Source organism: Schistocerca piceifrons, chromosome 2, assembly GCF_021461385.2.
Source record: "Schistocerca piceifrons isolate TAMUIC-IGC-003096 chromosome 2, iqSchPice1.1, whole genome shotgun sequence".
Classification (NCBI taxonomy): domain Eukaryota; kingdom Metazoa; phylum Arthropoda; class Insecta; order Orthoptera; family Acrididae; genus Schistocerca; species Schistocerca piceifrons.
This window is the reverse complement of record NC_060139.1, coordinates 44,568,372-44,590,353: the sequence shown is the minus strand read 5'-3', so window position 1 is coordinate 44,590,353 and position 21,982 is coordinate 44,568,372. Positions and strand designations below refer to the sequence as shown.

Genomic DNA, 21,982 nt, shown 5'->3' with positions numbered 1-21,982 from the left:
GTCTTTTTTCTCCACAAATCGTTCCGTTTTCTCCGTACTCGCTCACGTAGGGTAGCCAGGACGCTAATGTAGTAATGCTGATTCACTGTTTGTCCCTCTGGTATCCAATCAATGTGCACAATCCCTTTGATGTCAAAAAAAAAACAATCATCATTGCCTTGAATTTCGATTTTGACATTCGTGTTTTTTTTTTTGTCGTGGAGAACCAGGAGTTTTCCAATGCATCGATTGGCGTTTAGTTTCCGGATCGTAAGTAAAAAACCACGATTCATCACAAGTAATAACATTTTGTAAGAAGGTGGGATCACTTTCAATGTTTTCCAGGATGTCAGAACAAATCATTCTTCGGCGTTCCTTCTGTTCAATTGTGAGACACTTTGGAACCATTTTTGAACACACTTTGTTCATGTTGAAACTTTCATGAAGAATCTGCCTAACACTTTCCTTGTCAACTCCTGTTAACTCAGACACTGCTCTGATTATTAAACGGCGATCTTGTCGAACAAGTTTACCGATTTTTTCAATGTTTGCATCAGTTTTTGCTGACAATGGTCTGCCAGTGCGAGTGTCATCACTGGTGTCTTCGCGGCCATCTTTAAATCGTTTAAACCACTCAAACACTTGTGTTCGCGATAAACAATCATCGCCATACACTTGTTGTAACATTACAAACGTTTCACTTGCAGATTTTCCTAGTTTGAAACAAAATTTGATGTTAACACGCTGTTCTTTCTGTACACTCAACATTTTCCGAGGCACAGACAAAACGTCAACTACTTAAAACAGACGCCACGGGCAGACTGAGTGCAGGAGGCAGATGAAACTCGAGCAGTAGGCGGAGCGAGAGTAACGTGACAGGCCACGCGACTTTCAGCGTTATTGCATTCGTTTTATTGTTTCACCAGTACTAGTCCGGTTTTTTTCTAGCCACACCTCGTAGTAGGGTCTTCAAGTACTAAGCAGTACGCAGATCCACTAAAATGCACATGACGGCGTGATGATAATCTGTCACCCAAACGGGTGACTGATTTTACTCTACTTGGATTGAAATGCACTCATCTTAAAGCTTGCTGGATCCGGTTTACGACGAGGTCGTGCACCCTCGTGACCACAGCCCTTCCATCCGGCAGTCCATGCGTGCCGCCAGCGGTCCCAGCGTGTTCCCGCACTGCGCGGACCTGGCTCCTCCTGAGTCCCCAACTGAACTAGGCACTCACACTGCCTAGGAAAACAACGACGTCGCCCCAAAGATAGGGCAAGAGTTACTACATATCGATAACCACCGCTGCTGCCACTAGCGGCCAGGCAACGCTTGTGAAACACAAGAAGAAGACAAACAACCGAAACCATGCCAACTAAACGATACCACCTGGCCTCCAACAGAGGGTGGAAACCTGCAGACAGCACCAACGTGAGCAGCTGCACGGCTCACACTGTGCCTAGGGTCCAACCGCGGACTAGGTTTGGTGTTCCTGATTAGCAACCAAAACGTCCTCTGTCCCGCATTAGAATCCCGGTACGGCTTAAATTTCAAATGATAATCATCAGCGATGCTGCTCGAAGACTTCCAGCACATGGAGGCTTTTGTGTTAGCTGAAGAGCCAACGCCGTGTTACGCGTGGAGGCCGAAATGCAGGCGTTTTAGCTCACGCAGGCTGGCGTGAGGAGGGAAGAACCATACTGACGTGAGGTCTGGAACATGACAAGGAATGAGAATTCAGAAAGCGGACGTGATTAGTTTGATACTTAACTTTAATCCATTAATGACGAACGGCGCTCTTGACGGTACATGATTCACAATATTATCTGTTCAGAATACATTCTTGAAGATAGTAATTATAATAACTGAATATGTCGCCTTGCTAGGTCGTAGCAAATGACGTAGCTGAAGGCTATGCTAAGCTGTCGTCTCTGCAAATGAGAACGTATGTAGACAGTGAACCATCGTTAGCAAAGTCGGCTGTACAACCGGGGCGAGTGCTAGGGAGTCTCTCTAGACTAGACCTGCCGTGTGGCGGCGCTCGGTCTGCAATCACTGATAGTGGCGACACGCGGGTCCGACGTATACTAACGGACCGCGGCCGATTTAAAGGCTACCACCTAGCAAGTGTGGTGTCTGGCGGTGACACCACAGAGGCACCCTCAGTCTGCCAGCAGCCTTGCCGAAGAGGCCGGAGTAGCGGACAGAGTTTCAGGACAATCTCTTACCATTTGGCTGGGAAAATGTCCCTAAAAACCGGAAGAATTAGCTATGGTCAACGACATGACGATGCAGAAGGCAATGGAAAACACTGCATTAAACACAGATAACGTGTATCCACAGGACATGTAGCTTGTAACTGAAATAAATATCATGATGATTTCACCATTGGCCAAATTTTCTCGAAGAACGCCCCACACCGATCTCCTGGGGAATACCGATGAGATGAAGGCGAAAATGACAAAAGATTGAATAACCAAAGAAAGAATACTGTTCTAAGAGTCGGCGCGTGGAATTTCATGAGTTTGGGCGTGTTAGGGAAGCTAGGATATATGAAATGGGAAATACTAATGGTCATCTACATAAAGTGGGCGCCGTTTTCCTGTTGATTTCCAGTTTTTAGTTTGGTTCTTACATCGTCATGAGTTCGCCTCCATATGGTTTATCAGTTCAAGGTTCAAATGGATCTGAGCACTATGCGACTTAACTTCTGAGGTCATCAGTTGCCTAGAACTTAGAACTAATTAAACCTAACTAACCTAAGGATATCACACACACCCAAGCCCGAGGCAGGATTCGAACCTGCGACCGTAGCGGTTGCTCGGCTCCAGACTGTAGCGCCTAGAACCGTACGGCCACTCCGGCCGGCTCAGTTCAAGGGGAACAGAGGTTCTCCTCTAATGCTTGGTTTCTGTTGCACCAGAGCTTTTAATAACACGCTATCCATTTATCTTCGGGTATTATATTTAACTTTGTTGTCTCTTTTCCAGTTTTACTAAAATGCATTTTAGCCTGACAAGCTATAGTCTAGTTAGTCAATCCTCAATTAAATTATGAAACTCCTCATACTATCCGTAAGCACACAGTTTATTTGTTAGAAAACGTAATCGAGATGTATCGATGACTTTCCGAAAGTTAAGAAACGTGACATCAGAGGTTATCTCTGCTATTGTTTGCGGTTAAGGATTCTGTGTTCTTCTACATCTTCATCTGCATACATACTCCGCAATCCACCATACGGTGCGTGGCGGAAGCTACCTCGTATCACAACTAGCATCTTCTCTCCCTGTTGCACTCCCCAACAGAACGAGGGAAAAATGACCGCCTATACGCCTCTGTACGAGCCCTAATCTCTCTTATCTTATCTTTGTGGTCTTTCCGCGAAATATAAGTATGCGGCAGGAAAATTGTACTGCAGTCAGCCTCAAATGCTGGTTCTCTAAATTTCCTCAGTAGCGATTCACGAAAAGAACGCTTCCTTTCCTCTAGAGACTCCCACCCGAGTTCCTGTTGCATTTCCGTAACACTCGCATGATGATCAAACCTACCAGAAACAAATCTAGCAGCCGGCCTCTGAATTGCTTCTATGTCCCCCCTTAATCCGACCTGATAGGGATCCCAAACGCTCCAGCAGTACTCAAGAATAGGTCGAATTAGTGTTTTATAAGCGGTCTCCCTTACAGATGATCGACATCTTCCCAAGATTCTACCAGTGAACCGAAGACGACTATCCGTCTTCCCCACAACTGCCATTACAGGCTTGTCCCACTTCATATCACTGTGCAGTGTTACACCCTAATATTTAATCGGCGTGACTGTCTCAAGCGCTACACTACTAGTGGAGTATTCAAACGTTACGGGATTCTTTTTCCTATTCATCTGCATTAATTTAAATTTATCTATATTTAGAGTTAGCTGCATTCTTTACACCAGCCACAAATCCTGTCCAAGTCATCTTGTATCCTCCTACAGTCACTCAACGACGACACCTTCCCGTACACCACAGCATCATCAGCTAACAGCCTCACATTGCTATCCACCCTATCCAAAAGACCATTTATGTAGATAGAAAACAACAGCGGACCTACCACACTTACCTAGGGCACTGCAGGTGATACCCTCGCCTCCGATGAACATTCATCATCGAGGACAACAGCGAGGTTATTAGAAACCTCCGACTATCTACCACTTTCTGGATGTTATAAGTAAACATAGCTTCTAGATCGTTGCTGGCCTAGTGCTCCGTCGTTAACGACCTCAACATCGATAAGGCACTAAATGTTTCTTCCTTACTTACGTTGAGGAACTGCACAATGGTGTGATAGGTGAAGTGACAAATGCACCTACATACGCGCCCTGAACTTTCGCAGAATCTGGTTGGCAACATGGGTTCTATCAATTAGATTACAAGGGAGTAAGTGGTGATAATTATTTTCGTTTGGACAGATGTGCCGTGCTGTGAAGCGGCGGAGGATGCGGGTTGCCGGGAGGCGTGCAGGCGGCTTCTGAAGACTCGCGCGCCCGCGGAGGACATCGTAGACGGCCTGCAAGAGGCCGGCTGTGGACCGCCACTGCCACATGTGAGTACTCGCTGTTGATAGGTACGGCCTGCGGTGAGAAACTGACGAAAACTAAAAATATTGCAGAGTCTCTGCAAGTAGAAAAACAAGCGGTTTGTTCAGAGGATAACGACAAGCCGGACGGGGTGGCCGAGCGGTTCTAGGCGCTACAGTCTGGAGCCGTGCGACCGCTAAGTTCACAGGTTCGAATCCTGCCTCGGACATGGATGTATGTGATTTCCTTAGGTTTAAGTAGTTCTAAGTCTAGGGGACCGATGACCTCAGCAGTTACGTCCCATAGTGCTCAGAGCCATTTGAACCATTTTTTGGATGACGACAAACTGTACAACTATAGAGATAAGGGGACTGGAACAAAGGATAACCTTGAACTTGTTCATCCCCCTGACTCTGATTCAGAAGTCCCAATTGTGCCCCGAACCAACTGTTTCCTCCATCCTTTACTTTTCCGTGCCCCAACCCCACCACTGGATAACTCAAATCAAATGGCTCCAAGCACTATGGGACTTAACATCTGAGGTCATCAGCCCCAAGACTTAGAACTACTGAAACCTAACCAACCTAAGGACATCACACACATCCATGCCCCAGGCAGGATTCGAACCTGCGCCTAGAACCGCTCGGCCACTCCGGCCGGCTCATAACTGTTCGTACAATAATATTATCTACAGCAGGAAGCTACAGAGAGCCAAGAGGCCAAGTACAGATCCATCATTAGAAATCAGTACGCTGGTCATAAAACGTACAGCAGCAAGTGAAAAAAGAAACAAAAAGTTCATTGGGTAATGAATTAATGTTTTTTAAATTATTCTGCTTTACAAAACCTATCCTATTTAACGCAAAGAGCAACTGTGGTTCTTGTCTCCCCTGTTTTTTATATTTTGATATTACAATGAAACAGGTCATAGTTCAACACACATGTTTATAATCGTATCCCGGTTGTTCATTGCAAAATGATCATTGTGTATTTTACACTAAAATCTGCTGACTGTCGGGGACTTTCGCTCACATTTACAATACATCATTCAAAACATATAGTGTGTATACATGCCTCAGATGCCACAGAGTTCCATTGCTTGCAACGATTTGCAAAATATAAAAAAAGTGATTCAAATGGCTCATAGCACTATGGGACTTAAAATCTCAGGTCATCATTCCCATAGACGTAGAACTACTAAAACCTAACTAACCTAAGGACATCACACACATCCAGGCCTGAGGCAGGATTCGAACCTGCGACTGTAGCAGCCTCGCGGTTCCGGACTGAAGGGCCTAAAACACTCCAGCCACAGCGGACGGCACTGAATAACTTTATGATGACAAACATACCTCAAGTGCTCTCACATCTGGCTTTGTAGTCTGAAGCATCTGGGTTCAGCTTCTAGAGAGAACATTTTTTCGACCTGATCTGTAACTTGCCCTGCATTATAGGCGTGTAATGGGTGTAATATCGGCACTTTTTATTGAGCTGTATTGCAGGGTCTACACGTGCCGACGTGCATGGCTGGGAACACATTCAGGTGGTGAGGAGGTGGAGAAATGGACAGAGAGAGAGGAGGACGAGGAGATGTGTGAGGCAGGTGGAAAGTGTAAAGGGAAAAGGAAGAGTTGGAGGCGGAGATGGAAAGTGGGAGGAGGATATGGTTAGAGGGTGGGGAGAGAAAGATATTGTCAGAAAGAGCGGGTGGAGGAGTTGCAGCATGGCTTCGCCATCGGAAGAAGGTTAATATACAACACGTCTTCGCTGGGTCAGTCAGTTGCTACAGTTGACAATTAGGAGAATTTCATCGCAGCGAGGGAAGCAGTCGTCAGCCTAAAGACTAGGCGCCATGAGAAAGAACGAAAAATTGCTCATTCGGAACAATAACAAAGCTGAACAAGCAAGCCAGCACCTCTTGAAAAAGGAGTTGTGAAATCTTACAGTTGCTCCAGTACTTCTGAAGGAGCTGGTTTAACGAGCTGCTATGACGCTAGGACTTCTGTTGAGGAAGTCCGCCCCGGTAGCTGAGTGGTCAGCGTGACAGACTGTCAATCCTAAGGGCCCGGGTTCGATTCCCGGCTGGGTCGGAAATTTTCTCCGCTCAGGGACTGGGTGTTGAGTTGTCCTAATCGTCATCATTTCATCCCCATTGACGCGCAGGTCACCGAAGTGGCGTCAAATCGAAAGACCTGCACCAGGCGAACAGTCTACCCGACGGGAGGCCCTAGCCACACGACATTTCCATTTCCATTTCTGTCGAGGAAGTGCTTACATTTGAGAAACACTAACTAACCGGCTGTCATATATATTGAAAGGGTACAGTACCGCCTGACATTGAAAATAGGTACAAAATACTTCATTATTTTTGTCAGAACAATACATTTTTTTTGGTAAAATAACTCAATTTCAATTAATACAGCGAAGCCGGATACCAGTGTGGGAAAAAATGGCAATTTATTTATTTAATTGATCACATGTGCACTCCCACAAAGTAAATCCCTACATCCAGTTTGGTGAGATCTGTGAAATGAATGCATGTATGGTCGTCTGCTAACCGCAGATAGTGAATGTGAATATATGATCTTCTTTGAGTCGATCCTTTGGCCACCTTTGGTGGAACCAAAGAGATGAAACTTACCGGAGCTTTGAGCGCCTGAAATGTGGCTGACCAATACGGTAGCAAGGTGCTCCCCCACTTCAGCAGAGGTGCGAGAGGACCTCAAGAACGGCCATGTTTCAGCACTCTGCCGCTGGATCTTGTGCTGTTAAGACCTGTCTTTGTGCTCCGTAAAGACAAAAGAGTGGAGACATGGTATGCATGTGGAATATTTAAGAGTAGTTTGAAATAATAATTTCTCTATTTCAGGAACTTTTGTGGGGAGAATTAAATGTCAGGCAGGTAATATTAATGGGATCGTAGTAATCTTCGGAAGTGACCAACGGTCACAACGAAACCATGTGTAGCAATAAGTTGAAATACTTCCGTGTGCTAAAGTTAGGCTGAATTACTAGCGTGTGTACTATAAGTTGAAATATTTAAGAAATAGCATGTGCAGGACTTGAAATTAGAGGCGAGTACTTCCACGTGGTGAGTACTGTGTGAGTCTCAATCTGTGTATGAGACAAAGGATAAAGAGAAGTACTCATCCATGGTATGAGTTGAGGACTCGTGTGTGTGATGAATAGGTTCTTAATATTACTTTGCGTGATATGATTCCATGTGACGCTAGATTCAAACTCTGAGGGAGAAGCAAGGTGAGTCGGCCGTCTATCCAGCAACGCCACTTGGCTTGCATTGCACAGGTAGACGTGCATATATCTCCAGAGTTCATAGTAGGAAAGTAGAATTACAAAGTGGGGCAGTGTCGTGTGAAACTGGGATAAATACTAATTGAAGTGGGAAAGCTGAAAGTGATAGTGTTGTGACTATTTAGTGTATTGTATTCCATATTGTAGTGTGATGTATGTCATGTAATTTGGGTATGTGTGGTTTGCATGGGAGAGTAGCAAGGTAGTTTCAAAAGATTAGTGGGTTACGCTTGTTCCTTCTGTACCGCTCGATCTGGAGGAAAGTTTCGTGATGATGATTGTGAGAGTCGAAGTGTGAGATATAATAAAAGATCCACCAATCTATCCAGAAAGTGCACTGTATCGTTAAATAATTACGAGACCATAATATAGAGATTCACCAATGTAAAGCCATGCCCACTGGGCGGAATTTCTCATGTGTTGTTGTTGTAGGTTATAGAATTTGTGTGTTTAGGTTATAGAATTTATCGGGATAAATAAGATAGTGAAAAGAAAAAGATTGGTGGACTTTTCCTTCGAATTGTATGTTGTCATGATGTCCCGAATTTATAATGTGTGCGCCATTCATATTCAGTGCGGCGGCCACTTGTTGATAAAAGCTGTTAAATAAAAAATAAAAAAAGGGAAAATTTGGTATTGCCAGTGCGTAGTGAACAGTCAGAGTTCTGTAAATTACTGATAGTCAGGGATGCGTTTCCGTTGCGTATTATTCATATAGGAGGATAATTTGTAACTTAATTGTGAGTACGAGAGTTCATGTTACTCGATAAATGAGAATGAATCCACTCGCTTGGCAGACCACTCATGTTGCAGGCCTGACTGCTTGATGCCACAGGAAGAGCAAGGCATGTGGGTGCCTCTCAATTTATATATACACTCCTGGAAATGGAAAAAAGAACACATTGACACCGGTGTGTCAGACCCACCATACTTGCTCCGGACACTGCGAGAGGGCTGTACAAGCAATGATCACACGCACGGCACAGCGGACACACCAGGAACCGCAGTGTTGGCCGTCGAATGGCGCTAGCTGCGCAGCATTTGTGCACCGTCGCCGTCAGTGTCAGCTAGTTTGCCGTGGCATACGGAGCTCCATCGCAGTCTTTAACACTGGTAGCATGCCGCGACAGCGTGGACGTGAACCGTATGTGCAGTTGACGGACTTTGAGCGAGGGCGTATAGTGGGCATGCGGGAGGCCGGGTGGACGTACCGCCGAATTGCTCAACACGTGGGGCGTGAGGTCACCACAGTACATCGATGTTGTCGCCAGTGGTCGGCGGAAGGTGCACGTGCCCTTCGACCTGGGACCGGACCGCAGCGACGCACGGATGCACGCCAAGACCGTAGGATCCTACGCAGTGCCGTAGGGGACTGCACCGCCACTTCCCAGCAAATTAGGGACACTGTTGCTCCTGGGGTATCGGCGAGGACCATTCGCAACCGTCCCCATGAAGCTGGGCTACGGTCCCGCACACCGTTAGGCCGTCTTCCGCTCACGCCCCAACATCGTGCAGCCCGCCTCCAGTGGTGTCGCGACAGGCGTGAATGGAGGGACGAATGGAGACGTGTCGTCTTCAGCGATGAGAGTCGCTTCTGCCTCGGTGCCAATGATGGTCGTATGCGTGTTTGGCGCCGTGCAGGTGAGCGCCACAATCAGGACTGCATACGACCGAGGCACACAGGGCCAACACCCGGCATCATGGTGTGGGGAGCGGTCTCCTACACTGGCCGTACACCACTGGTGATCGTCGAGGGGACACTGAATAGTGCACGGTACATCCAAACCGTCATCGAACCCATCGTTCTACCATTCCTAGACCGGCAAGGGAACTTGCTGTTCCAACAGGACAATGCACGTCCGCATGTATCCCGTGCCACCCAACGTGCTCTAGAAGGTGTAAGTCAACTACCCTGGCCAGCAAGATATCCGGATCTGTCCCCCATTGAGCATGTTTGGGACTGGATGAAGCATCGTCTCACGCGATCTGCACGTCCAGCACGAACGCTGGTCCAACTGAGGCGCCAGGTGGAAATGGCATGGCAAGCCGTTCCACAGGACTACATCCAGCATCTCTACGATCGTCTCCATGGGAGAATAGCAGCCTGCATTGCTGCGAAAGGTGGATATACACTGTACTAGTGCCGACATTGTGCATGCTCTGTTGCCTGTGTCTATGTGCCTGTGGTTCTGTCAGTGTGATCATGTGATGTGTCTGACCCCAGGAATGTGTCAATAAAGTTTCCTCTTCCTGGGACAATGAATTCACGGTGTTCTTATTTCAATTTCCAGGAGTGTATATATATCCTTTCAGACCGTCATTCTCAGATGTTCGTTATATCCAGCAGAGCCCGGGCATGTAGGGTACGCCATGCAAGGCAGTCTATACCATCACACGAAAACAAGATGTAGACCATTTACCTTGTATGATGACACACCCATCCACCCTCCACAGGCCTTTCCGCCAGTAGCTCCAGGTTCCCGCCTCAGCTGAAGTCTGCAAACGGTCAACTTGGTGCCACCATTCCACCGGGCAACCTACGGGGTGTTTACGTTCCGTTGTAAGCCTTCTCCCTTATGGGCTGTGAATCTGAACGTGGGCTGGCTTGCTGCCCAGCTACACTGTAGCTGTCATGATGGCTGTGCGGTCCTACATTGTTATTGACCATCAACCTGGGTGGCGCACGTCATCACCTTTGTTCATCTCAGGTTCCAGTTTAAATACCATCTATCCCAACATGTTTGTGCTGCTGTCACGAAGCGGGCTTAGCCACGAGGAGCTGCCTTTGTCGTCCTTCACCATCCATACAGCGCTTGTTTCAACCTCACTGACACCAGCAGATGCTAAAAATTTCACATATTACCTGCCGGCTTTTCAGAACACTAACGATGGAATACTTTGCACCTGTGGAAACCTGTGACACCAAGGCTTGTAACTGACACGAATAGAAGACTGTTTTAACAAAGGATGTTTTACTGATGAATCGCCATACGACTCCGTTCCCTACTCCCTTCATACCCCACGTCCAGGCGAGGAGATTTGCTATCAGCCAATCTACCTGCTTTTTTAGGGGTCGCGTCCTGCCCCCCACATTTTATTATCAGAAGTGGTCGCTGCAACTACGGAATGTGCAAACTGGGGATGAAAATCTGGTTTCTGACACCTCTAGACTTTGGTGTCAGGTTTTCAACGCCCACGGCTGGTGTTTGTCGAGAGGTCGCTCCAACTGAGAGGTCATCTCCAACTCTGGTTTGCAGCTTCGACAGTTCGAGGTTTTTTTTTAGCTGATATTTTTCAGACCCTCGTCTGTTCCCGTGCGTGAACATAGTAGGGAGAATTTAATGCCATAGGACTCTGTGGATTTTTGAAAGCAGAAGGACTTTTGAATTTGGCTCTATTAAAGCGCAACACTGCAATACACGGCAAGTAAGAGGCAAGCAGTGCATTCTGTCAGGCCACGAGTGCCTTGTACAGGTGTCTGTGACATGCAGTGCACATCACCACTGTGGGTAAAAGGTACACCGATGTTCACAGTCAAGATGGCAATAGTTCATTATAAGAAAGGAGAAAATTTCTTTTTGTTATGTTTGGGTGCCGGTAGTGGCTATAAATAATTTTTGTACATTGTTTTTAATTTATTTTCTTGGTAGGCAAAGTTTTCTTAAAAAGAGAGATGACTCAGGAAGTGATTGATTCTTTCATGAAACTTCTCAGTTCAGTAACGGTAATACTTCTTTGCGAAATCAAGTAGATATTTTGTCAACCGATAACAAGCGTATGCCGCACGAGCTAACGGAAGTAAAGGAAACAGTAGCTTCATCCACTGTCGTCACACCTTCATTGGGTTCAAATGCAACTAGTCTGATTACATCAATCTGGGAAAGATTTCGGAGTGTGGATCAGTGTGCATGCATTCTTTAGAAGCTGCCGTGGGTTTGGGTGGCTGTACAGATAAAGTGACCAAATTACGCTTAGTGGCAAGGGTGAAAACGAGTGAAACTAAAATTAGGAATTAAATAATGTAGGTACATTTGAGGAGACTAAGAAAAGGTCTTGTTCAACGCTACCACAAGCAGAATAGTATCACATTCTTTCGGGGGCTGCACGATGGAGCATCCGAAAAATGGAATGGTGGTAATGTTACTGGATATGATTAGGAAAATAAATTTCAGTAGTGAGTCCAACATGGTGGGTAGTAAGAAACAGCTTACTCCACATTATAGGGTAAACAAAGTGGGAGACAATAATGTGGCACCACCAGGTTCAACGCTGCTAAGTTTCCGCATTGCAGTGAAGTATTTTCGAGAAGATATGGAAATGTTGCTCAATGTAGGTGTGGATTATTGCTCAAGCCTCGGGTTGGATTTTTTAAATAAACAACAGACAGAATCCTCGTGATGACTGGGTGTTGTGTGATGTCCTTAGGTTAGTTAGGTTTAAGTAGTTCTAAGTTCTAGGGGACTGATGACCATAGATGTTAAGTCCCATAGTGCTCAGAGCCATTTGAACCATTTGAACCAACAGACAAAAGCAGAACTTTCGCAGCACACCATCGAACTCAGTGGCACATTGCTTCTAGTGGGAGAAAACGCTGGAAATGACATAATGTGGCAAAGTTCTCCTGAAATGAGTATACATCCTAATAAAGTTGGTACACAATCATCAAGGTTCATTTCACGTGACAGAGTGCCGTAAGGGATAGGGAAACTAATCTGGATGAATGTGAGTACCGACCTTCCAAGTAATATTTAGAGTAGAGCCATTGGAAGACAAGAATTGGGGAGCTGCATTTTCTTATATGTATGAGCATATCACGCATGCAGGAGGTGAATAGAGAATATATGGTTCTGATTAGAGTGCATATTTTTTGACATTGGTGAGGTGGTTCTGGCAAAAGGGTTATTAGTCGCTAATTTCGACATTCAGTATGACAGTGATTTGAAAATGTTGATTGTGGACCCCTGCCAGAAACAAACCGTCAATACGTCTGCATTACGCACGAAAGTACAGTTTTGAAGAGAGAAGATAGCGACTGAGAAACTATTGATAAATTTCACGGAATTGTCCAACCATAGTGTCGGCGACATACCGATAGTGGACAAAACTCTGCTTATAGAAATCTGCTATACTTTGCCTCCTCTACACGGATTTGCCGCTGTCAGCTGACATTCATCCACTTGCTCCATTGTGCCGACCAAACCACCTTCCTTGCCCTCCATTCAAACACTGAAGCCTCTCAAGGAGCCCGCCACATACACTTCAATGTCCCTTTCTCCTGGTGTAACCTCTGGAACCTTAAATCAACCGTCTGAGAACCCAGGATCACAGGACGAACTTCTTGTCACTTCTTGTCACAACCATCTCACTGACACGTTAAATTGCCTTGAACTAACAGTTAACACCAAACTGTTATTTTCTTCCATCTACTAACCACACGTCAAAAGTTCCACGACACACTAACATTATTAAAGCTGTTGTCCACCATATACGTAAATTACAGCCTTCCACAATCCTCTTCAACTACAAAGGCCGTACCTTTCCCATCCTCACCTTTGTCTTCGTAGTATGGATCTCGGTACCCTCAAAATTTTGCCACTCCCTGCAAGTACTCGAACGCCGTGCACTTTGCCTAACCCTCCATAGCCACCTTCCCTCCTGGTACATGTATTCTTCACTATCTGATAAAAGTTCCCCTTTCTCCGTTAATTTCTCAAAAATCTACTACATCCTAAAAACATGACTATCGTAAGTCAAATGTCTACAGACTTTTCTACCACTGCAGCTCTACGCACACATCACACCATTCCTCCATCTCTACATCCTCAATATCTTGTGGAAAGGCAACTTCAACTGGGTCTCCCTTTTCCCGATCTAGAAAGTCACGCGTCACATCTGCCCGTTCTACCAACTATAGCGCAAATCTCGTTACTCTTTCCCGCTCAGGCGTCCGTTTTATACGTCCTGCTTTTATCCCTCCCCCCCCCCCCACACACACACACACTCCCAGATATAGCAGCCACCTTACCTCTATTGCCCATCCATCCCTCTGTCTTCCTTCCCTCCTAACTACGTAGCATCTACTTGGAGCTGATCACGGAGGACTTGCCGTGTCACGGTCGTCGTGACCGTGAATGTCGTATCGTGAAAAACATCGTCACCATCACCGGCGCAGCATGAGCCACATGATCACCGCCTGAGTGTTAGAGAAAAATCATAAAAAGGGATATTTTAACCTTAAAAAACACTATTTGTATATATTTTAGTGCTACAATCACTGAATTTTATATATCAGAAATGCATTAAGTTATTTAAGGAATAATGCATTCATGTAGCAATGAACTATATTCTATTTCTACTAACAAGTTACGAACATAAGTGTATTTCTCATGTGAAGCTAAAATTCATGTATTCCATGTATGAAGTGCTCAATCAGCATTTAATCTGTATAATCTGTGTAAACATACATTAGCACAAACCATTTCAGATGAGAATACCTCGAGGTTGTACCGAGAGCTTCTCATTTGAAATAGGTAGAAATAGGCCATTATTAACGAACATGCTACTTAGACTGTATTACATATCCAAATATAGCATATCACTTCCCTCTACATACTACAAATTATTTACTCCACGCACATTGTGTTAGCTTTTTTTTCTTTTTCTTTGACATTTGCATTATATAAATTATATTGTCATCAACTAAGTACTGACAAATTATATGGAACGATTTTAACAATTGTTAAGCATTTAATTCGCTGTAACCTTAGAGAAATCCTTATATATTATGTTCTTTGTATTATTAAAAGAAAGACATTAACAACTGTGTACCAATAAAATTGTAACAATGAGAAGTCTTAGCTGTTAGATTCAGAAGCATCCGACTCACCTTACATTTCAAGGCGGTGGGTTACTCTATAGTGTTAATGAAATAAATAAATCTCTCCTCCCGCACAGGCCATGATGGTCCAAAGGTTCCGACCGGACGCCGTGTCATCCTCAGCCCACAGGCGTCACTGGATATGGAGGGGCATGTGGTCAGCACACCGCTCTCCCGGCTGTATCTGAGTTTCCGAGACGGGAGCCGCTACTTCTCAATAAAGTAGCTCCTCAGTTTGCCTCACAAGGGCTGACTGCACCCCGCGTGCCAACAGCGCTCGGCAGACCGGATGGTCACCCATCCAAGTGCTAGCCCAACCCGACAGCGCTTAACTTCGGTGATCTGACGAGAACCGGTGTTACCACTGCGGCAAGGCCGTTGGCAAATAAATAAATAAATATATTTTAACTCGTTTTACAGAACAGCAGTAGCATGGTTGATGCAGTCCAAACTCCCCTCCCCCCTCCTCCCATGAGGTGGAATGAAGTGGAGAATGAAAGATAAAATCAGCTTAATTGTTCACTGCCTTGGGGAAGCCGCTGCAGATAAGCCTAAACGGCTTTGTAGTCTTTTAGAATTTTAAGAATTTAATTAGATGTTGTGTTTGTACACCCAGAGTGATATTAATAAGATTCTGATGATGTGTTGTTGCACAGTCTCTGCCATCAAGCGTTGCGACACGTGTAGCACGGAATATTTACTGTAGCAGTCAAAAACGTCACGCTCTCAAGGCATCCAACGACGTAAGCATAGGAATCCGTTCTTGTTTCCCAACAACACAACTGGTTAGTGAGCATAAGGGATAAGTGTCTCCAATGGCCTCCGCAGATAGCGTATTTGAATATCATTGAGCCATTACTGTCTGTATTCGGAAAAGACTTCAAAGTTCACAATACTCTTCTAGAACTTGAAAACGATTGTGAATAGTAGATTTTCTAGTAACAATCCCACGGACTTATCAATATCTATACAAGATGTGTCCTAAAAGTTCTGTGACTGGATCACAAAACAAAGAAATGAGAAGAGAAAAACAAAACATATTAATTAACATTAAAGTACGCGTAATCTCCATGCTGCCGAGCGGATCCACAGGAAATGATGCTGCTTGTCCCCATGTGCCTCTTTAAAGTTTTCCTTCTGCTCTGTGCCAATGTTTTTTAATCACGTCATCGAAACTCCTCACTTTCACTTCGATGACGAATCATACAAAGACGTACGACAACACAGAAACGTCTGCTCACTGAATTACTACTCTGTAAGTTCTCTGTGACTTAACACATTTTGTTTCACGCAAATTTTTAGCGTTTTCAGAAAGAATCTTTCCTTCTGAAACGGAATGTGTGCCGTTTTGAAGCATCCTGACAAATTAAAAGCGTGTATTTGACCGGGACTCGAAACATGTTCCTTATCTTTCGCGAGCAGTGCTCTTACCGACTGAACTATGAGGACACGATTCACACCCATCCCCACTTACAGCTCCACTTCTGCCAATACCTTTCTCATACCTTCCGAACTTTCCGGAAGTTGTGCTGCCTATCCTGCGGGAATAGAACTCCTGTAAGAACAGATGGCTTTATCACAAAACAGGAGATTATTTGTAGCACTAATCTTTTGCTCTATAGTGGAACGTGCGGTATTTTGGAACTTCCTAGCAGACTGAAACTGTCTGCCAGACTTGGAATTGAATCCAGAATCTTACCTTTCGCAAGCAATTCACTTACCGACTGTGCAGTGCAGAAATGACTCACGACCCGCCCTAAGGATTCACCTCTGCTGCTACTACCCATCTCCCACCTTCCAAACAGCACAGATATTTTCCTGCGCACAAAGAGCGCTTATCAGTCTTCGAGTAAAGTGGCAAGGAATGTTTAGCAGCTTTCAAACGATATCTTACTTATAATTCTTATGAATCTGTCGATCTTAATTGTTTGCTGCACGCTATTGTTTACGCAATGATTTGGGCATCTGTAACCTTCGGAGTCCCTTTCAGGCGTCGATTCTACACGAGTGCAAAGTTTTAGAGATAAATGTTTTTGATAACTGCTCGAACAAACATCTCATTATTTTAAAATCTTATTTATTCCATTTTAAACGAAACAGGTGGGCCAAGTCCCTCGTTAACACTAACTCTAAATACTTCCACCAAGTTGTATGCTCAACATATTCACCACTAATCACGATTTTTCTCTATATTATACGCATCACCGACCAACAACCTAATCAATTCCCTTCCGCCCGACCAACGGCACGACAACTGAAAATGTCAGCGAGGACGAAGATACCATTAGCATTACGTCCTCAAATATTGGCGTCTAAATACAGTCAAGGCACAATAACCACCAAAAATATTAACAAACACCAAAGGCTATCGAACTACACGCCATGCCGGACAGCATCAACAACGCGAGGAAACACACACTCGCTGCTCTGACCCAACCGACCGACTGCCTAATCCAGCACGCAGACAGCATTCATAACTGCTCAGTGGAAATCACAGAAGCTATACACAGTAAACACACGTAAACACTTGCACCAAGAACTCCGACAGTCATAAAATCAATCACTGTGGAACCACAAGGAGAAATCACAAGTCGGCACACACACAGACTTTCCACAAGCGGCCGTCGACCAAATACACGTCATCCGATGAGGCGACCGACCGAAAGACCAACCAAGGTCGTCCCCACTCAACTTATGAGTGTCGGTAACAGTTGGCCGAATCATGGCTGTCCGGAGCTCACTGTAGCTCCATCCCGACTCCCTTGATGTTCGTTCGGAACTCGGAGACACGGCGATCCGGGCACACTGGCTCGGACCCAACCATGCAGAGGGAACACTTGCCCATTGGCCACCCGACATCTCTGCCCAAGGAAGGAACCGGCCCACGTCCGGCAAGATGACCAACTGACGAGGCCCAGAAACGGTCAAAAGACCAAATACAAGTTGCCCGATGAGATGACCAACCGAACGACCAACCGACAGTCATTCCCACTCCAGTCTCCCGTCGGACAGTACATGTATGCCGCCAGCGCTCGGCGAGTACTGGCTGTCCGCAACTCACTGGCGCTCTGTCTCGACTGAATTCCCTCAGAGGACGACCCGAAATACTACCGGTCGCTCCAGAGAGAGTACGACAGTGCACTTATGGATAAGCGCTGCTGCTCCCACTCACGGGCAAGGAAACCCGCAGCTTAGTGACGCCAGTAAATCGAATAAGAAACGAGGCGGCAGTACCGTAAAGACAATATGACAAGCAATAAACGGCATGAACACGAGCCGCTCACGGATCACATATTTTTCATATTTTCATTCACTGATGTCCTAGAGGATAATATTCCAAGGTAACTCCTCAGCTCACTGCAGAAGATGAAGTACAGGGTGATTCAAAAAGAATACCACAACTTTAAAAAATGTGTATTTAATGAAAGAAACATAATATAACCTTCTGTTATACATCATTACAAAGAGTATTTAAAAAGGTTTTTTTTTCACTCAAAAACAAGTTCAGAGATGTTCAATATGGCCCCCTCCAAACACTCGAGCAATATCAACCCGATACTCCAACTCGTTCCACACTCTCTGTAGCATATCAGGCGTAACAGTTTGGATAGCTGCTGCTATTTCTCGTTTCAAATCATCAATGGTGGCTGGGAGAGGTGGCCAAAACACCATATCCTTAACATACCCCCATAAGAAAAAATCGCAGGGGGTAAGATCAGGGCTTCTTGGAGGCCAGTGATGAAGTGCTCTGTCACGGGCTGCCTGGCGGCCTATCCATCGCCTCGGGTAGTTGACGTTCAGGTAGTTACGGACAGATAAGTGCCAATGTAGTGGCGCTCCATCCTGCTGAAATATGAATTGTTGTGCTTCTTGTTCGAGCTGAGGGAACAGCCAATTCTCTAACATCTCCAGATACTGTAGTCCAGTTACAGTAGCACCTGTTGTGTCTAGACAAGACAGCCTAGACACAACGAGAGGAAGCCGAAAGGCACGCGCTAAGTTAAAGCAGGATGGCGTGAGGTCTGAAACAGGATACGTAATGAATGCTATAAAGAAAAGTACGTAGCTTCTGGAATACTTAATTTTAATCCATCCTTTTGGTACATCTGGAGATTGTGGCGATACAAGTGAGACTCTTTAGATACATGCAACGTTACTAATGGCGCCTTGCTAGGTCGTAGCCATTGACTTAGCTGAAGGCTATTCTAACTATCTGCTCTGCAAATGAGCGAGGCTTCGTCAGTGTGCATCGCTAGCTACGTCGTCCGTACAACTGGGGCGAGTGCTATTCCGTATCTCGAGACCTGCCTTGGTGGTGTTCGGTCTGCGATCACACAGTGGCGACACGCGGGTCCGACATGTACTAATGGACCGCGGCCGATTTAAAACTACCACCTAGCAAGTGTGGTGTCTGGCGGTGACACCACAGCACCTTCGAAGAAAAAGGGGCCAAAAACTTTATTGGCTGAAAGGGCACAGAATACGTTCACCTTAGGCGAGTCACGTTCATACTGAGTTGTTTCCCGCGGATTCTCAGTGCCCCATATACAGACATTGTGATGGTTGACTTTGCCGTTAGTGTGGAAAGTTGCTTCATCACTAAACACAATCTTTGAAACGAAAGATTCATCTGTTTCCATTTGAGCAAGGATAAAATCACAGAAATCGATTCTTTTAATCTTATCAGCTGCAGACAGTGCTTGAACCAATTTCATACGATAAGGTTTCATAACTAACCTTTTTCGTAGGACTCTCCATACAGTTGATTGTGGAATTTGCAGCTCTCTGCTAGCTCTGCGAGTCGATTTTCCTGGGCTGCGAACAAATGCTTGCTGGATGCGTGCTACATTTTCATCACTCGTTCTCGGCCGTCCAGAACTTTTCCCTTTGCACAGACACCCATTCTCTTTAACTGTTTATACCAACGTTTAATACACCACCTATCAGGAGGTTTAACACCATACTTCGTTCGAAATGCACGCTGAACTACTGTCGTCGATTGACTTCTGCCGTACTCAATAACACAAAAAGCTTTCTGTTGAGCGGTCGCCATCTTAGCATCAACTGACGCTGACGCCTAGTCAACAGCGCCTCAAGCGAACAAATGTACAACTAAATGAAACTTTATAGCTCCCTTAATTCGCCGACAGATAGTGCTTAGCTCTGCCTTTTGTCGTTGCAGAGTTTTAAATTCCTAAAGTTGTGGTATTCTTTTTGAATCACCCTGTATTTACATTCACAGTGTCCATTCGTGTTAATGTGAGCTCTGTTGGGTTTAAATCCGAAGAGTTTACTGGCCAGGCGAATACGGTAAGTTTATCCCGGTTTCTTCGAACCTCGCACGTACACTGTGCACTGTGTGACATGTTGCGGTGTTCTGCTCGTAGATCTCATCGTGCCGAGGAAAAAGCAAACAGCATACAGGGGGAGGACATTGTTCCCAAGGACAGATGCTTACTTATTTTGATCCACTGTGCCTTCCAGGAAGACGAGGTCGCCCAGGGAGTGCCGCGAAAACTTTCTACAGACCAAAAGGCTCCCTCCTGGTTGCAGTGTGTTTGCTTTCAGACGTTTCACGCCATATACGCCAAGAAAATGGCTCTGAGCACTATGGGACTTAACTTCGGAGGTCATCAGTCCCCTAGAGCTTAGAACGACTTAAACCTAGCTAACCTAAGGACATCACACACATCCATGCCCGAGGCAGGATTCGAACCTGCGACCGTAGCGGTCGCTTGGTTCCAGACAGTAGCGCCTAGAACCGCTCGGCCACCATATACGTCAATGACCATCAGTAGGACGCAGCATAAAACGTCACTCATGTAAACGGCCACCCGTCGCCACTCACTAGGCGTCCAGTTACGGTAATGGCTTGTCAAATTCCAGCAATCGTCGGTGTTTAACAGCTCTCAGGCTAGTATGGAAGCATACAGGGTGTTTCAAAAATGACCGATATATTTGAAACGGCAATAAAAACTAAACGAGCAGCGATAGAAATACACCGTTTGTTGCAATATGCTTGGGACAACAGTACATTTTCAGGCGGACAAACTTTCGAAATTACAGTAGTTACAATTTTCAACAACAGATGGCGCTGCAAGTGATGTGAAAGATATAGAAGACAACGCAGTCTGTGGGTGCGCCATTCTGTACGTCGTCTTTCTGCTGTAAGCGTGTGCTGTTCACAACGTGCAAGTGTGCTGTAGACAACATGGTTTATTCCTTAGAACAGAGGATTTTTCTGGTGTTGGAATTCCACCGCCTAGAACACAGTGTTGTAGCAACAAGACGAAGTTTTCAACGGAGGTTTAATGTAACCAAAGGACCGAAAAGCGATACAATAAAGGATCTGTTTGAAAAATTTCAACGGACTGGGAACGTGACGGATGAACGTGCTGGAAAGGTAGGGCGACCGCATACGGCAACCACAGAGGGCAACGCGCAGCTAGTGCAGCAGGTGATCCGACAGCGGCCTCGGGTTTCCGTTCGCCGTGTTGCAGCTGCGGTCCAAATGACGCCAATGTCCACGTATCGTCTCATGCGCCAGAGTTTACACCTCTATCCATACAAAATTCAAACGCGGCAACCCCTCAGCGCCGCTACCATTGCTGCACGAGAGACATTCGCTAACGATATAGTGCACAGGATTGATGACGGCGATATGCATGTGGGCAGCATTTGGTTTACTGACGAAGCTTATTTTTACCTGGATGGCTTCGTCAGTAAACAGAACTGGCGCATATGGGGAACCGAAAAGCCCCATGTTGCAGTCCCATCGTCCCTGCATCCTCAAAAAGTACTAGTCTGGGCCGCCATTTCTTCCAAAGGAATCATTGGGCCATTTTTCAGATCCGAAACGATTACTGCATCACGCTATCTGGACATTCTTCGTGAATTTGTGTCGGTACAAAGTGCCTTAGACGACACTGCGAACACCTCGTGGTTTATGTAAGATGGTGCCCGGCCACATCGCACGGCCGACGTCTTTAATTTCCTGAATGAATATTTCGATGATCGTGTGATTGCTTTGGGCTATCCGAAACATACAGGAGGCGGCGTGGATTGGCCTCCCTATTCGCCAGACATGAACCCCTGTGACTTCTTTCTGTGGGGACACGTGAAAGACCAGGTGTACCGCCAGAATACAAAAACAGTTGAACAGCTGAAGCAGTACATCTCATCTGCATGTGAAGCCATTCCGCCAGACACGTTGTCAAAGGTTTCGGGTAATTTCATTCAGAGACTACGCCATATTATTG

The 21,982-nt window shown here is 45.6% G+C and overlaps 1 protein-coding gene, 1 long non-coding RNA gene and 1 pseudogene across 2 annotated transcripts in view; 2 read left to right on the top strand and 1 right to left on the bottom strand.

Annotated features, from left to right (window-relative positions):
* Nucleotides 1–21,982, top strand: part of LOC124775137 (reversion-inducing cysteine-rich protein with Kazal motifs-like) — a 370,434-nt gene that overhangs the window by 226,380 nt on the left and 122,072 nt on the right. The gene's annotated exons all lie outside the window — the stretch shown is intronic.
* LOC124776351 overlaps nucleotides 1–21,982 on the top strand; it is a 33,118-nt gene that overhangs the window by 4,125 nt on the left and 7,011 nt on the right. The window contains exon 2 of the long non-coding RNA XR_007015609.1: nucleotides 4,427–4,560. This is a non-coding gene — a long non-coding RNA (uncharacterized LOC124776351). The remainder of the gene's footprint in view (nucleotides 1–4,426; nucleotides 4,561–21,982) is intronic.
* LOC124778610 lies at nucleotides 14,989–15,106 on the bottom strand (annotated as a pseudogene).